This window comes from Vicugna pacos, chromosome 14 (genome assembly GCF_048564905.1).
Source record: "Vicugna pacos chromosome 14, VicPac4, whole genome shotgun sequence".
In the NCBI taxonomy this organism is placed as follows: domain Eukaryota; kingdom Metazoa; phylum Chordata; class Mammalia; order Artiodactyla; family Camelidae; genus Vicugna; species Vicugna pacos.
The window spans coordinates 72,768,334-72,781,921 of NC_133000.1; positions in this window are offsets into that span (position 1 = coordinate 72,768,334).

The window sequence follows — 13,588 nt, forward strand, 5'->3', positions numbered from 1 at the left end:
CGAAATAGCCATGACCTGAAGGTTAACAAGCACTTTGAGAAGCTGGGTCACATCCTTAGCTTTAAAAACAGAGACGGTGTGTTGCCACAGGATGGCGATTTCTTCCCTTCAGATTTAATTGGTGGGAGGACAGAACGCAAAACGGGCCAGCTGGTCACACGGCCGCACCCCGCCACGCACATGGGCAGCGCTGGGGCTGAACCCGCCTGCCCCGGTGCCGGCAGCTCCCAGCCTCCGCCTGGGTCTCCCCACACAACCTCCAGAGCAACCGGACGGGGCTGTTGAGATCCTGGTTGTGCCCACTTTCCCGATGAGCCAACACCGTGAGTGGTGGGTGCAGGCGGCGTGGCCCCAGATTTACTCCCAGCCTCCCCTGCTCCACTGACACTTTGAGGAAAAACGTGAAAAAGAAAAAGAGATGCTTGTCACCCATGAGCACAGATTAGTGAGAAAAAAAACAAAACAAAACAAAATGGTGATGTCCTTCACATTTGGGGGATGAGAAATCATGTGGGTTTTTCCCCAAATTAGTAGAGATGAACTGAAAAAGATTATGTGGCGAGCTGTCCATGCGTATACATTAAAACGTGGTAAATTCTACGACCCTGGTAAGATGGGTCCTTGCGAGAGAGCGGCCGGCTGGGCGAGCCTGCCAGTGGGCAGGAGGGAGGCGTGCCCTCCGCAGCTCGACTCACACCCAAGTCCAGGCTGAGTCACCCCTGTTCCCAGGACCAAGAGGGCTCTGGTTTGGATGGTCAGTGATGCAAATAGCCTGTAGGCGAGAGAGAAAAACGGAGGATGAAGGGTCAGGAGCTCCCTTAGGAATGAGGAGGACCCTGGGCTCCACTCACACCGCGTGGGGCATGCGTGACCAAGGCCTGACGTGTGCAGAGAGCAGGGGACGGGAGCCCTGGGCTGGGGAAGGGCCGGCCGTTCGGCAACCCTGCTGCGGGTCAAACTGTGTCTCCAGGAGACGTGTGGAAGCCCCGACCCCCAGGGCCTCTAACGTGGCCCTAATATGGAAACGGGGTCACAGAAGAGGCGGTTAGCTGAGGGGCTGTCGTCCCGGGGCAGTGTGGCCCTGACCCACTCTGACTGGTGTCCTGCGAGAAGGATAGAGAGAGAAGCAGCCCCTCGGAGTTGGGGGCGGGGATTGGGGGGGTGCCAAGGGATTCTGACAACGGGAAATGGAAACCGGAAGCCAAGGGGAGGCAGGAGGCCCCCCCCAGGGACTTCAGAGGGGCCTGACCCTGCCAACTCTGACGTGGGCTCCGCGCCCGCAGAACTGGAAGGGAGCGGTCCTCTGTGGGAGCGCCCGCGTGCGCCCCTCCCCCATGATCAGGCCCTGCAGGGAAGCCGCCCCCCACGGGAAGCTGGTCCCCCTGCCTCCCCCGCCGGTGACCGCGAGGAGGCCTCCCCGGGGAGACGTCCGGGACGCCGGCCAAGCCTCAGCGTGTGGAGCCCAAGCCCAGGGACACACGCTCAGAGCGCGAGACCTCGGGAGCTCGAAGCGGCCCGGCGTGGTGCGGGGCTGCGGGGCTGCGGGGCTGGGGCCCTGGAGCCCTTCCCACCCCCAGGCCCAAAGGGACAAAGAGGGCAGTGTCACCATACTAACCGGGGAAAGGGCGTGGTGCAGAGAGACGTGACCGGCAGCGAGGGAAGCAGCCCCGGAAGTGAACGCCCGTCCATCTCCCCCCTCCCGACCCTGGAGCGAGGCCTGGCCCTCCGGGCGCCGTGCCGGTGCGTCAGCCCCACGTCCCCTCTCTGCAGACTCCACGGGGGGCTGTTCCGGGGAGAACAGACATGCAGAACCAGGCTGAGCTGTCGGTGCCTCAGAAGGGCCGGCAGGCAGTGTCAGGTCCTGCGAACCATGAACACATCCCGGCCACCTCTTACCGCGTGCAGCGCAGAAGGGCAACAAGTTCTCTGTATGAAAAAGCAACACCCAAAGGGCCCAGCTCTCCACTCGGTTTGAATTTTCAAGTTGACCTCTGTTACTTTTCTTCACTTTCCAACAGGGCCAGCCGGTTACAACTGGGGTCCCACCTTCCCACTTTGTCGCCTTCCGACGGCGCTGGGGCTGGGCGCCGAGCGCGGAGCCCACTTTCCCGACCCGGCCGCGGCGTCAGGATGCAGGAGCAGAGGCCTCGGTGCCGGCCCCGGCCGGGGAGGAGATGATTTCAGATCTGATTGCACCGGCGCTTGGCACCATGATTGCCAATCAGTCCAGGAGGAGATTAGAGGCGAAGCCGCGCCCGCCAGGCTGGGTCCCACCTCGCAATTATTCTAAACTGAGCGGCCCTGGTGCTGCCACTCAGGTCCAGGTCCCCGCGACGCCCCTGGGGCGACACAGAAGCTCAGGAGTGTTTCAGGCTCAGCTCTTGGAGCCCTGCTGGGCCGGAGAGCCCCAATCAGGGGGCTGTCGGGCTGAGAACGATGCTGCCCCTCCCCTAGATTGCTCGCGAGGCCGGGACGACCTCAGGGTCCTTAATGAGCTCGGCAGCCGGGGGCGTCCTCCGCAGACCCCAGACACTCGGGCTCACAGCCCCTAGCATGTGGCAGCGGCTCTGTGGCCTGGCCCCCGGTGGGAAGTGATATCGGCACCTGCAGGAGGTGACGCACTGTCCCCATCTCACCCCTGCCCTCCTCAGCACCCTCAGGGTGACGTCACGTGCTCTGGCCTTGAATATGAAGAATAATAAATGAGAAATGAAGTCAGAACTCGTCACACAGCAAGTGCGCCCTGTGCAGGAGACAGGACTCTAAGCAGCTTCACGGGGACACACTTCAAAACGGGCACTTTGGACATTGACGCTCACGCCACCGTGCTCTGGGGAGCAGTGCCAGCACATGCAGCAGGCCGGGGACATGCTCCTGCACCCCTCCTGGCCCTCCAGCCAGGGCGCACGGTGCCCAGAGTCTAGAGCCGCTCTGCAAGAACCGTCCCTGCCCTCCAGCCCAGGGCAGCAGGGGCTCCTTGAAGTGCCCAGTGGGTTTTTCTCAGCTAGAACCTGTAGCCTTTCACGGTAATCATGGGTTCATTTTTCTGTCCCCCTCACCCCTTTGGGACAGGAACCCTGCCTCAACTTGACTTGTCTCTTCAGCACCGAGGACAGTGCCCGGCCTGGGCTGGACTTGGCTTGGGAGGGGCAGCCAGGAGAGCAGCGAGGACTGAGCCAACACCCGTAAGCGTGCGGTTCGCTCCCCTCACCACCCTCGTGTCCAGAGAGCCTGGCTGTTGCTGGGACAGAGCAGGAGGGGAGCAGGTGCTGAGCCCTGAGCAGGGATGCTGACGGGGTCTGCCTGCCTCCCTCACGGCTGTCCCGATGCCGCCTCTTCCAACCAGACATGGCAAAGACCAGCTTTTCCTTTTAAAGGTCACAGGCTGGTCCAGGGATTGGCTGGCATAACTTGGAAAAAGTTGTATTATTTTTATTTTTATCATGCCTTAATTTCATTGTTCAGAAAAAAGACAGCCTTTTAGGATTCTGGTTGCAGAGGGTAATACACAGATGATTGTAGATGGTACGACGTGGCTTCCCCCACCCTACGGGGTGGCCCGGATCCTCCGGGAGGCCCCGGCCGCATTTAAAGCACACGCACATGCGCGCGCACCTGGGAAGCCCTCCAGGGAGGGCCTGGAGCGGCTGCAGACTGTCTGTGTGCCAGTCTGGCTGGCCCACGCCTCTGGGAAGGTGAAGGTGTTCACCGTGACCTTCACACAAAGCACGAGGGTCTTGGCCTTGCCCCTTGTTTAACTTGCCAGCACTGAGTCTGTCGTTGAGAGATCTGATGCTAAGAGCTGTAACATCTCCAGTTTGAAGTCTTGAGCTGTAAAGCTCTGAGTCTGGGTGCCAAGAGCTTTCCTGACCCAGGAAATGCACCATTTTGCTTTCGATAAAAGCACAGCCGTGGACAGTTCTAACGTCGCCCTTTGTGTGCGGCGGCCGGGCGGCGTGCTCACGGGGTAAGTGCAAGTGACGGAACGGACGCGGGGACTCAGAGACTCGTGTGACGCGTTGCTTTTCTGGAAGGCGAGCGGCGCCCGCCACTTCCCCAGGCCTGTGTGTGTTCCAAAACTGAGCCATCGGTCTGTTCTCGCAGAGGTGGAGACAATTACTTAAGGGTGCTCCAGAAATTCCCAAATACAAAGATTAATTAATAGTCATTTCTAGATTTCAAGAAAACAGCTGTTTGAGAGAAAACGGCCATAAAACTGCTCTGTGCCCGCGCTCAGTTGATCAGGCCCGTGCAAATGCAGTGTAGTTACCGCTGCCTTTGGCCATGTGAATTAAGAAGCACCAAACTCACACTGCATCTGTCTTGGGAACGAGCAGGGAGAAATGGCTGATACAATGGACGACTGCTCTTCTGTGCAGATTTGGGAATGCAAGCTCTGTTCCGAGCTGCACAGGGCGTGAGTGTGCACGTGGGGAGGAGTCTTTTTCTCTAAAAGTGTCTGACCTCAGAAGGCAGCCTCACATGGGCGAAGGAACACATCTGGAGACTCTGTGTCCCTCGAGTGACACTCTCAGGAAGTCTTTAAGTCCTGCCATCTCTGGGAACAGGAACAGGGCTTCGGCCCCTGGAGATCCCAGGGGCCCGCCAGGCCCTGCTCCGATGCGCAAGGCCCTCCGGCCAAGCAGAGCGTGCGGTGCGCTTAAACCAAGGAGACAGAGGTGGAATTTTAAGGCCGTGCAGAGGATGGAGGTTTCCCTCTGGAGTCATCTTCTCCATTCCAGGCACTGCTCCTCTGCATCCACTCTGCACAGGGTCCCATGTGCCCCCAGGGGTCTGCCAAGTTAGTGGCTTTAGTTAACCCAGCACGCTACTGTTTGAGAGTTTCACATTAAGGTTCATAATACAAAGAATAGCTTCTTTCTTTCAATCAAGTTAAAGGCTTCAAGAAAATCCTCTTTTTCAACCCTTATGTTAGTACCCACTATTTATATAGCTTAAAATAGATCTCAATGAACATGACTTTTGAAACCAAAGTGGAGTTTTAACAAGAATCCTGATTCATTCCTTAAAATAAGGACTTTTTTTTTCTCCATATCCAACAGCATACTTTTGTACCAAACACTCGGTTGGTTTCCTAAGCGTTAGCAGGCACCGAAGCGGAGGACGTCTCGGGGATGGGGGGGATGGGGGTTACCTGGTTGCTGCGGTTACCTCATCTCCTATTTCTAAGGAAAAGGGGGTCCTAATTTCTTTGGCCTTTTTGCACAGATCAAATTTTCTTTTCTTAATCATCTTCATTTCTAATACATTTCAGTGCTGAGCAGGGCAGAAGAGCCTTCTTCTCCCATGCTTGTGTTTCACACCCAACATCAGTGAGAGTGAGATGCCACACGTGCAGGTGGTAAACTGACCTGTGTCCCCAGGAATCGTCCTGCTCTGCTCCTGCTGAGCCACAGCATCAGTTACCTGTTGCTGTGTGGAGAGACGTCCCAAACTTGGCAGCAGACACTCCTCACGTGAGGTTCTGGAGTCAGCATTCAGAGAGCCTCCACGTGGCGGGTCAGCTCAGGGCGACACAGCGGGGCTGCCATCATCCGGAGGCTTGGCTGGGTGGTTCCTGATGGTAGAGATGGCCAGTGACGTTTGAGGAAGCTGATACTTAACGTTCAGTTTCAGATCCTTCCCTATGCTGTGCACAGTCACCTCTAAAGGGACACTTTCAGATCCAGATCCAGATTCACAGCCACAGGTATTTATAGACATTATTATAAACCAGAAAACATTGGAAATACCCCCAAAATGGCAGCTCTGGGACTCCAACCCTTCAGAAAATCGGATGCACACACTGCCTGTCTGCCTGGCATCGGGAAGGAACGAAGGAAGGAGGGAAGGTCTACGGTGGAAAAAGAGACCCACGCTGAGGCTGGCCCTTGACTCCAGCTGCTGAGTGAAGATGCAGAATTTTCATCAAGAAGGACATTGGAGCAAATGTGAACAAGGGAAACCCCCACTGTCTGGAGACCCCAGGATAGTGAGGGATGGGGAGGTGTGTGAAGCTGGGAGGGGGACCTGAGGTGCCTCAACATTTATTCTAGAAGGAGAAGGAACTAGGGAGCCTCCAGACAGACATGACGACCTAAGTACAAAAAAGTCAAACACTAAGAGTGTGTATGCACAGGAAAACAAAGAAATCCACCAAAATCTAAACGGCCGTTGTCTCTGGATCGGGGTGTCATTCATGTGCCCTTCTTGTTTTAATTTTAAAAAAAATCTTATGTTTAAATTTTTTAGAGGAGGAATGAATCCATTTTTAATGTACACTCTTTTCGATGGAACGTTTAAAAACTTCATGCACATTCAAATTCACTTGTCTGGATGCCCCTTCTGCAAGTTTTGCCAAATGCAAAGAGCAAGTAACCACGCCCACAGGGACAAGACCGCCCAGCGCCGTCCTCCGCCGCATCCCCTGAGGCCGTTCAGCAGGGCCGCCCCCGCCTGCGCCGGCGCGTGCTGAGCACGGAGCCGAGGCTCCCGCGGCCGGCCGCCCACCCCCGGGAGCCCGCGGGGCCGCGCCCGCCCGCGCACAGCTGCTCCGCGGGCTCGAGGCCCGTTTCCGCCGTCGGGCGGGAGGGAGGCGGCTTGACCGTCCATCCTCCCTTGAGGGCCATCTGGGTTCTTTCCTACCCCAAAACAGGAAGTGCAGGCATGTGTGGAAGCGTCTTGGGGTCTGTCCGTGTTGTGAGCGCAGCTTTCGTTTCCTCTGGGCGCAGACAAGGGCAGGGGCTTGGACGGCTCGTTCTCATGGTCAAGTTCCGTTTCTTGGCCCCTCCCGACGTGCTCGCGGGCTGTCTGAGCCGCTCTGCGCTGCGCGAGGACCCCGGTGCCCCGCGTCCCTCGGCCGCCCGGCCGCGGGGTCTCCAGCCTGTTTCGCGGGTAAACCGCGCGCGTTACTGCAGCAGCGCCCAGCTGCGCTCGGCCTGCGTTTCCGCGGCGACTGGCGCCTCCGAGCGCTTTGTCCACGTGCTTGTCGCGCGTCCTTCGGTGAAACGTGTGCTCAGACGTTTTGCCAGGTTTAGATCGGGCTGCTTCGTTCCTTACAGTTGGGTTGGGGGTTCTTTATGTTCTCGCTACGCAAGTCCTTCGCTAGGCATGTGATTTACAAATAGTTTTCCTAATCTGTATTGTATTTTTATTTTCTTATTAATGACTTAGGCAGAGCAACGTTTCGAATTTTGATGAAGGCCCATTTACACATTTTTCCTATGTGGACCATGATTTTGATGTAACTAACAAGTTCCTGCTGAACCCAAGGTCATAGTGGTTTTCTCCTATATCTTCCTCTAAAATGTTTATAATTTTGAGTTTTACATTTAGGGCTATGATGGAGGCTCTCCCCCCGCCCCGTCTGGCTGTCCGGTGGCTCCACCTGAAAAGGCTGTCTCCCTTACACCGCACTGCCTTTGTAAGCATGTCGAAGATCAGCCAACCACATGTGTGTCTCTTTTATTGATCTACGTGTCCCTTTTGCCAACGTAAATAACGCTGTCTTGATTCTGGAAGCTTTAGAGTAAGTATTGAGATCAGATAATTTTAACTTTGTTCCTTTTCAAAATTGTCTGGGCAGCTGTAGTATTTGCCTTTCGAGTAACTTTCAGCGTCTGTTTGTCTATTCTAAAAGAAACTCGCTGGGGTTTGATTAGGATTGCCTCGGATCTGCAGAGCGATTTTGAAAGAGCCGACACGCTAGCCCTAGCGTGTCTTCCAGGCCAGGCACGCAGTGTGTCTCTCCATTTATTTAGATTTTCTCTTACTTCTTTCATCGATGTTTTATAGTTTCCAGCACACAGATCCTGCACATATTTAGTGACAAGGATACTTAAGTATTTCATTCTTTTATGCTACAGCTAAAGTGGTAGTTTTAAAACTCTGACTTCCATTTGTTCGTCTCTGAGATGCAGACAGACAGCTGATGTTTTACACTGGCCGTGCGTCCTGTGAACTCGCGGCGGGATCTTGCCGCGTCCCCAGGGCATGCTGCGTGGACAACCACGTCGCCTGTGAGTAGGGACGGTTTTGTTTCTCCTTTGCAGTCTGTGTGCTCTGGCTTCTTGTCTGACTTCGTTGGCGAGGACTTCCCGCGCGATGTCGGCGGAATCGGACGTGGGGAGGTTAGCGGTCTCACCCTCGATGACGTGTTTACTGACTTTCAAATACTGAACCTGCCTTGCCCTCCCTACTTGCTTATGATCCTTATTATAAGCGGCCACTTCTGTTCGCTGTTTCCCTGAGGATGTCTGTGTCCATGTTCATGAAGAACACGGGCCTGTCACTTTTGTGTTAGGGTGATGGGGACCCCACGAAGTGGGCTGGGAAGGGTTCCTGCCTCTTCCGGTTTCTGGAAGAGGTTGTGCAGATTAGTATAGTATCTTGCTTAGATACTTGATAGAATTTTCAAGTGAAATCATCTGGGCTTCGAGACGTTTTCAAGAAGTTTTTAAGTGTGGCTTCCATTTCTTTAATAGATACAGACAGTTTGGGTTTTCTGTTCTCATTGAGTGAGTTTTTGTTGTCTTTCAAGGGACTGGTCATTTAATCTAAGTTCGCACATGTGGTTGACAAGTTGCCCCAGTTTCCCAGCTCTTGCCCACGTCTCTAGGCCTGCAGTGACCCCCCGACCCCCGAGAGGCACTATCGTATCTCGGCTTTGTCCTCTGTCCGTCTGGCTGGAAGCTCATCAGCTTTGCTGATGCTGTCAGCGAAGCAGCTTTTGGCCCCACGGGTACCTGCCTTGCTGCTGCCGCCCTTCCTCTTGCTTTGGCTCCTTTGTGCTTGTTTCTCTAGCTCCCTCGTGCTTCGAAGCTTATTTACTTTCAAACGTGAACGTTTCCATCTGGTTCTCCCTGAGCACGGCTCCAGCCAGTCCCTCCAGCCCGGACGTGTTGTGTTTTAGTTCTTATTCAGCTAATAAAGATTTTCTGCGTCTCCTGGGAGTACTTAAGCTACTTTCTCCTTGACTTACGGCTTACTTAGAAATGTGTTGTTTAATATGCAGAACACTGGGGATCTTCCAGGTATCTTTTGGCTATTGGCTGCCTTCTTAATTCCACTATGTTAACCAATCTAATTTATATGACCGCCATTCTTTTAAAACCTTTAGGGTGGGTTTGGTGACAGGCCACGTGATCTCGCTCGGTGAACGTTCCCGGTCTTCCGCCGCGTGGAGCTCTGGCAGCGTCAGAGTCAAGCTGGCTCACGGCGTTGCTCAGCTCTTCGGTACCCGCGGTAATGCCCTGGGCATGTGAGCTGCTGACTGGCGTCCGAGGGAATCACCGAAGGGCTGGAGGCCCTTCTGACCAGAGGGCCCCTCGTCCTCTGTGCCCCAAGGCGGGTCCTGCTGAAGAGACCTCTTCAGCTCTGGTTGGCCTCAGGGCAGGACGGGGGTCGGAGCCCTTGGGCTGGGGGCCCCCTGTCTGTTTCGCTCTGCTTTCCCTCCAGTTGCCTGAATGGTCATCGCCCTGATTGCTGGTGGGGGGGGGGTGCTGTGGGCCATTCGTGGTTGTTTACCCAGAGCCAGACCTCAGGCTCCGCCTCTGAGGCTGGATGGACAGGCTTTGCCCTGCAGCCCTCGGGGCCCCTCTCACCCCTGACTCCCCTGCTCCTCTGCAGCCCCCGCTCCTCATCCTTCCTCATTCTCTTTCCTCCAAATCAATTCCTTTCCCCCAGGCTCATCTTCAAACTTGCTTGATACACAGTCTCTCTGCTCAGTCACTCTCTGAAGCTTTCTCTTAGATAAAAGAACACGCTATACAAACCCTAGAAACCCACTTTACAAACTGAAGTCAATAGCGCCCTGCATAGATATGAAGGTGACAACGCGCTCCTCTCATCCGGGGAGGGAGCAGGGGTCACACTGCAGGTGTGCGCTTTGGGGAGACATCCTGTAAACGGCAGCAACACGCCAACAGAATGTCCCCCGCGGGGCAGTGTTGCGGGGCAGGAACATCTTGTTGGGGGTTCACAGGGGGCAACACACAAAATGAGAGATTCAAAAGAGGTGAGTAACGTTGAAAACCAAATAGAAAGTACCAGCGTGACCCTGATGACACACAAAGGTTATGGAAAGCGCACCAGAGCCCAGTGTGGTGTTGATGGAAGTGACCTGTTTCGGTTAAGTTGTTCAATGGATCAAAAAGCTCACCTACAATTCAGGCGAGAGAAGAGCTCCTCTGAAGACCGTTCCTTGGACTTCTCCGTCCTTCGTTGGTGGGAACTAAGTTAATTGAGTTCCTGGAACTTGGGCCAGTGGGAATCGGTCAGGATGTCAGGAAGGAGGATCGGTAAGTGGCTGGCGGAGCTTCTACCTGCAGACAGCCCCCCAGCGCGGAGGGAAGAGGAGGTGGGGGCGGGGCGGTTCTTCCTTGTCAAATACAGCGGCCCCTCAGGTGATCGCTGTGTCCTCAGCGCGAATCCTCACAGTCTGTGATGGCAGTTAGGGGGTCACTGGGGTAAAACCCAGTGTACCAGTCGCTCTAACCAGCTGAACTTCACTGCCACATCTCACGTCTCTGTGGCGGAGTGATATCCGAGGTTCAAAGCCCAGCACGGTCATGAGGGGTCTTTGAATAGTCAGACCTAAATCCTACTTGGTGACCTTTGGAGGGTGAGTACCAACAGGCTGCTGCTCCTGAGCGGGTCACCCCCACATGCCCCGATGCCCACCTGGGTGCCTGGGCATCCCAAATCCCCAGTCGGGGCTCCCTGCCACCCAGGGGCCGCCCCTGCCTGCGCCCCCCCACCTGCTCATGCACCATCTGCCCGCTCTTCCCTCCTTGCCTACATCCACTCTGCGCCCCCACAGAGCATCAGAGAGCCTTTAGGATAACCAGTCAGATCAGGAGACTTCTTCCGTGAAACCCACCCTGGACTGTGGTCCCCAGGGTCCTGCGCACACTGCCCCAACCTGGCGGCCCCCACCCCCTGCCCAACCACGGGGCCTCCACCCCTCTGCTGGGTCACCTCAGGGCTTCTTCATTTGCTCTTCCCTCGGCCCACAGTGCTCTTCCCACGACTGGGACTCACCTTACATGTCCCCGGCGTGGAGGCCACCCAGCAGCGGACAAGGCCGCTGCGTGGACCACCCCGGCTCTCCTGTGCGGGGGAGGCCCTGGGCTCGCCCACCTGGAACCAGACCCTGGCCTGTGGCAGGTTCCTGATGACACTCGTCAGTGGAAACAGGAAAACACAGCCTCTTACGCAGCAGAGGAACCCACTCGCTGGCCAAGAGAGAGGAGAAGGGCTTGTTTGAACTGTTCTTAGAGTTTATGTCGGTATTTGGGAACTTGAGGGTTGTCATGTGTGTGGAGAGCTGGGAGGATGGACAGACAGCCAGACGTCCGAGCAGCAGCTGCACAGGGCGGCTGGGGCTCCTCACCGCAGGGAGGGGACAAGCGACACTGAAGGGAAAGCAGAGGGCAGGACGGGACCTGGATGAGAGACGCCGGCAGGGATGCCGGCTGGATGAGCTGGACGCCCACAGAGCGGCTGCGGGGGGTGGCACTAAACCGAACCGGTCTGGCCCACGCACCCATTGTCCCGTGTGTCACTCGCTGTCTCACAAACACCGCACACACTCCTCCTCAGACGCCCGAGTCCGTTTTCGTAAACGCAGAGTGGGAGTGGAACCAAGCCTCCCACAGGCCAGCCGGGGCCGCACAGCCAGAGACGCCGGTCCACGTGCCTTTGTTTTAAGACCAACAGTGGTGGCCGTCGTGACCCAGGAGGAGGACGTTTTCTGGCAGTTAGCGGGTGACCAGAGGAGTTTTAAAACCTGGAGGGAAACCAAAGACCCTTAAGGAGAAAAGCCAGTGCAAATGGCCCGCTGGTCATTAATCACTGGGAGTCGGCCGACCTGGGGGCGGGGCAGCACTACTGCTGTTACAAACTATACAAGTGGGAAGAAGAGAGCAATTACCTCCTTCATACACTGAAACGTTGGATGCTGGCGCTTGTTGCCATGGACACACTGGGCTGTTCACAGCTGGGCTCTGCCTGGCCCCGGGGCCTGCTCGGGGCCGCGGGCAGCGCAGCACCGCTCCCTCAGTGACATTCATTAGGGTGCCTTTTTCCAGGGAGTCCTTCCTTCAAAAAGAAAACCCAGTTGGCTCTGCACGTGCCTCACCAGTCACCGCACACGGGAAGGAGCAGGTGAGGCTGGCAGGCAGGACCCGAGGGGACCCATCGGCCGTGGGCTCAGCCCCAGGGGCCGGGCTCTGCCCGCGGCCAGAACCACGGGTTCCAGCAGCGCCCCCGTCGCCTGCTGCTTCTGGAACCGTGGCAGGTGTTCCTGATCCAGCCAGGGAGCCTGATCTTGGGGTTCTGCGGGGGTGCGGGGGCCGCACAGGAGGGGTCTGGACACGCTGAAGGCCAAGCGGTCTGACGGACATCGGGAGGAAGGCCCCCCTCCAGCTCTTTCAGCAAAACCTGGGGAGTGCGAGGGAGCCTCGCCCTCTCGTGTAGGTGGACCGGGATTCGGGCGTCTCGGCGTCTGAGGGAACCGCGCTCCATCTGCCGGGGCTCGCAGCCGAGCGGCGGGGACCGGGGCAACGCTCACGGCCCGGGCCGGGCTGCCGTCCGGCCTCCTCCCCCGGCGGACGCCCTGCGGCTCAAGAAGAGACCGTTTTCTCCCTCTTCGCTAAGTGTCCCAGGAACTGTTCCCTTTGTGGAAGTAACGACATTCCCCTCAAAGAAAAAGGGACACGGGAGCCTCGGTTCCCGGGTGGAAAATGACCACAACCTCACGCCCATTTCCTGTGATGGGAAAAGGGAAATAACAATTACCTCGGTCCTCCATCACCCGGAGAAAAGGAGTTTTTGGCAAGAGACAAAAAGCGTGATAAGAGCAAGACTTTTATAAGTGAACTAAAACAAAATAGTGGACGATGGCGCACCGCCAAGAACTGGGCACGGCCAGGCCGAGAGGGGAAGGCTGGGCCTCTCCCGTGCTTTTCCGGGTCTCAGGCTTGATTGATTGATTGATTGACTGATTGACAGCTCAGGTTCCCTGCACTCCGGCTGATTGACAGCTCGGGTTCCTTGTGCTCTGGATTTTCCCTTCCCCGTCCTCTCGCCCTGCCCAGCGCTCATTTCTGTCTGAACTTCCTAACAGGAACCACAGAATTCTTCAAAAGATAGCTCCTTTGAAGGGAAAACAAACCAACTACGCCGGCTCCACGCAAGCCCAGCACACGCCAGCGCGCGGACCAAATCTACGGGCAGGTGGGAACCCACACCCTCGCCGACCCCAGTCTGGCCAAGTGTGCGGGCCACAGATGGGTGACGCTGTCTGGGAGCGGAGGGCCACCTTGCAGAGAGAGAACTTGGAAATTTTTGTAGCAATTTCACAAGTAATGCTCTGTCTGTTGGATCTCATAATTTAAAAAAAACCAGCTTGTCTCTTGAAGGTTATTTTTATTTCATTTTTCAGTAATGTTACTAAACCAAGCTTGGGTCCACAGCAAAGCCAATCTCCTGACACCAGGCTGCAGCAGAGGAAAGCGCAGGTTTGCTGCAGGGCTCACAAGCGGCGTCAGGCAAGGTGGATGCGCAGCGCATGCTCAAAAGAGCCAAA